Source organism: Pinus tabuliformis, chromosome 1_1 (assembly GCF_031772625.1).
Source record: "Pinus tabuliformis cultivar Carrire ecotype Pingquan chromosome 1_1, CPIR1, whole genome shotgun sequence".
NCBI classification, from domain to species: domain Eukaryota; kingdom Viridiplantae; phylum Streptophyta; class Pinopsida; order Pinales; family Pinaceae; genus Pinus; species Pinus tabuliformis.
The window spans coordinates 516,027,087-516,031,944 of record NC_142297.1 but is presented as its reverse complement, the minus strand read 5'-3'; positions in this window follow the sequence as shown (position 1 = coordinate 516,031,944).

Below are 4,858 nucleotides of genomic sequence, written 5' to 3'. Positions count from 1 at the left end.
ACCTCCATGAAAGGGTACAATAAGCCTTCGCGTAGCCCTAACATGCTTCTCAGGTACTTTCAAGCTGTTAGGACAACGTACCATGCATATTCCCAAATTACTCTAGGTGTCTTAATTATCGTATTAGATAATTATAGTTAACACCACGTAAACATATATCCTTAACTGTTTTCAGTTTTTCAATGTAATTACATTCATTCGCGCACCATAAAGGAAATTCATACATAACATATCAAGGTGCATTAACAAAATAAAGAAACTTAAATAGCAGAACATTTCTCTTTATTGATATCTTCCAAGTGTTTACAAACTTTATCCACCCTACGCACATAGCTGCAGGGGTCCGCGCACTCAGTTGTGGACTTCTACCCTAGGCCTCTGAGCACTCAACTGCAGAGCCTCTACCTATGCTACGACCCAAGACTTCGACTTCTTACTTCAGAGCTACGACTCTCTTACCTTATTCCTCCTTGTTACTACTTGGAGCTTAGCTCTTTTTTATACAATCCCATGGTCCACGGACCATGGGTAGATCTCTTACAATCGGCTTTACTTTACAAAACTAAGGGCGGATAACCCTTGATGACTTATGACACCTTTGCACTCCGTGACCACAAAATGCAGAGTCTTTACAATTTTATTACAAAATTTGACTCAAACACGGGCTTTTAGCCCCAAAACTGTCCTTGAGGGATCCCGCTCCCAACAGGGGCAACCTGTTATCACCAAAAATTGATCATCTAGCCTAATTTACTAGATGGATCGAAGTACACCATGTAAAGCCAATTTTACCATAGTAAAATTGCTTTCACTATGAGAAATTACTTAATAAACCACCTTTGTTAAGTAATTTATAGTTAAACCCATGAAGAATAATTAAATAAATCACTATTTATTTGATTTTCTTCTAGGAATAATTAATTAAACCATTGTTCAATTATTATTCTTTGTCATATTTGACCCAATCATGAAAAATAAACATATAAATCATTAATTATCTTATTTTTCTCTAAGAATAATTAATTAATCACTAATTAATCATTATTCTTTGTCAAAATTGATTAAATCCCTTAGGAATAATTAAATAGATCATTATTTGTTTATTATTCCTTAACCAATTCCTTGAGATGATAAATAGATAATTTATTTATTTATTATTTTCCCCTCCTAACCAAATATAATAAGTTATTCCAAGTGGTTGTTCCAAGAATGGGGTTAATAATATTTTATTATTTCTCATTATTCGAGGATAACTCAATATTTTGTTATAAATAGAAGGGTTTTCCATTCATCAATCACTTTTGATTATTTTCATTGTTGCACTCACTATTGTAACTCTGATTATTTTCATTGTCACACACCATATTTTTGCTGGGTTTACGCATTATAGAGGGGAGAGACTCTACACAAGTTGAAGACATTTGAGGATAACCAAGAACCCATCCCATACAGGAGGACTAATAACATTTATTTGTTCCCTTCACAGGTTTTATAATAAAACTATTCTTCGTATATCTAGTTTCCATTGGATGATTAGAGTTATTACTTTTTCGTTTTTCTGTTTAACTATGATTGTAGCATAGATCATGGCTTTGGCAGGTTTTGTTTCTATCAGTTGCTGCAGATCTACAATGTTTAGCATCCATTTATATTGTTGAGATTGTTTGTCATCCACAATCTTAAGTGGGTTCTTTTCATACATATTTGAGAAGAAAACACTACAACAGCTATGAGGCTCCTCAGATGGCCAAGCCCAAGGAAAATTAGAGTCATATGGAGGAAACCAAGATTTACAAGCTCAACATGGCACCAATCTTCATTATTTCCATCAATACAATTACTTACATGCATAAAATAAAAGTGGCGCTGCAAAAAGATGAGTTCTCTCCACAAGAATACTATGAGAAATCCAACCTTAGAGGAAAATTTGACTTGGTACTGATAAAAAATTATTAGGAATCATTCCCCATTAAAGGAGGAATCTTTCTCCACTAAAATCCCTTGATTATTGGATCTGGTTCCCAATACTAGGAATCTACATTAAATGGCTGGGAACACATTCCTATATTTTCTCAATCATTGGAGCTCCACAATCTGTGCCATAATTCCATAATATCTTGTTGATTTATTATTTAATATTGATCCTCCTGTAGTAGGGAGAAGGTCCCTAAATTATCTCCTCCTCCAAATCTTCATAATCTTCCCAATATTCTCATAATATTCCACAAAAAGAATGATATTAGGCACAAATATGCAGTTATCCATAAACCTTCATAATGAACATATTAAAGTCAAAATTATATTATCTAATGCAAAAAGAGAGTTTTAATGTGTTGAAGGATGGTCAAATGGGCCTTAATTTATGTCGAATTTAGAGGCATGAGCCTTAATTTATGTCTGATTTAGAGGCCCACCAATTTCAATAAGATAACACAATGAGAAAAAAGATTCATTTGTATTAATTCAAGGATAAATAAGAGCCTTACAACCTTTTCCTTGATGTCATGAGGTTCATCCCAAATGCATCTAAAGCTCTCCTTAACTGATAAGCCTTTCAATCTCAATCCAACAACATAAGTGTATCTTTTCTAAACCTCCTAATCCCTCTATCCTCTAGTCAATTTATAGGCAAAGAGGAAGAAGTTTCAGATCCAAAACAGAAGGATGAGATCCTCTAATTAGGGAATTAGGGTTCCTTGATGAAAGGGAATTAGCTCCATGATCTGAGGGGTATGCTTCATATATATATGACCTAGAAGTTTTCAGTTGGGATATATTCAACCAACTATGCTTTTGGAATTCACTTTTTATTTTTACTTTTCTTTGATTTGACTGTGCGGTCTATAGTGGAAGACAAAGCGCAATTATGTGCTAATTTCAGGAGTAGAAACTGTATAAGTGCTGAAAGTTACTAGGAAAAGTGCACAAGTCATTCTTAACAATTTATAGGAGCCATTTATCCCAAAATTCTCATCCTCTTCAAGGGTTGTTTATTGTTTCACCTCTAAGGGAGTGCAATGGAATAGGTTAATGGGTGGCGAGAGATCCATTTTATCGGTCTAGTGTCATAGTGAAAAAATGATGGGTAACAGATTTCCCCCTAAAGTGTGAAGACTAAAAAATAAGTTTTAAAGATTGGAGTGCTTTATCATGCCAAATATTGGATCAGAGACAATGGTTGGAAACCTTCAAGAAACATTCAAGGATTACAACGCAATATATATAATCATCATTGAGGTAGGAATTCCCATACTCAGAGTAAAACTAACTCAATGAACAACTATGGAAAAACTCCATAATCATATCAATAGTAGACAGAGTATGGATGCAACCATCAGCTATGAATTTGTCTACATAATCACGAATATAAAACTCCTTGCAGCCTAGATTGATGAAACTAGATCTAGGGTCTTGATCTCCATATTTTGACTCGTAGTACGAAACTAGCCATGCGAGTAAATGTCTCAAAGTCGAACATAGTAGAAACTATTTGATTACTGGTCAATGATGTGAATCGTTAACAAGCACGAGAGAAACCACCAATAATGATGGCTCTCAAGGTACTTCTAGTACAATATTTGAAGTGTGAATAAGTGATCTAAAGTCTAACACTCATAGAATCATTCCATCAAAGGCCAATGATGAAAACCTATCGTCGAAGGCGAGAAACCTGCCATTAAGGCATGTAGGCATCAAGATACTATTAGAAAATTATATATTACAGAGAATGGAACACATAAAATATATTGTAGAAATATAAACATAGAAAACACATAAAACAAGAGAGGCACAGATATACATGGTTCACCCAATTTGGGCTACGTCCACAAAGAAACAACTAGTCCTTCCTTTTATATAATCCAGCAAACTGAAGAGATACAACCTACAGCAGATCCACTGTAATTTCGTCTTTTCTGTCACACAATCTCCTCTCTCTTTCTCACTCAGAATATAGATCTGCATAGACGCAACACAATTCCCTCATATATAGCGAGGGGTTGCCTTCTTGGGAAAAAAATCCTAAATTAAACATAACTTCTACCGTCAGATCTTCGTCTAATGAACGACCCACATTGACTACGAAATTACATCATTTTACAAGGAAATTTTACATCTATTTTTAGCTTCGGGGGCACTGCCCTCGATCCCCTGCTTGGGGGGGCTCCAAATAATCATCGTCGCCCCCCCTGGACCCCCTTGGTAGCACACATTTACGGGCGGTGTTTCCGCCACATTACGAACTAAGGTCCAATGTGGCGATACCTATGGATAAAGAAGACAATCAGGCTCCACACCCAATAGGTACTAAAGTTTTCTAGATCAATTTCCTAGATAATGAGCAGAAGTCGATAGGAAATGACCCATTGCAGGAAAGCCTACGACATGAAACACAATGTCAAGTTTTGAAGAATATTTTGCAAGGATTGACTTAGGGATGGTCGACGTGATTGAAGGCTAAAATTTTCAAAGGAGCATGAACTAAGGTTGAACTTCTCTTGAACACATAATGACATGAAAATTGGCTTGGCAACATTTGACTCAATGATAATACTCAAAACCAGCTGAAGACTTTCAATGAGGTTTGATTAGCTGTAAGACAAATGGATTTCCCAACCCAGACATAAATGCAACAGAGTTTCGTGTTCAGGAGTGACATACTACCTTTATAATGAATGTAAAATGAGTACCCTTTTCCAAATTTCCCCCAACCATTACTGGGAAGTATATATTTATTTTTTACAAGCTTGAGGAGAATAACATATGCTTGTCATATAAGCTCATCCTTCGGATAAGTCCTCCAAGGTATTTTTAACGAACCCTAAGAAGGAGTGGTTCAGTCTCGTTATGCTTAACGAGT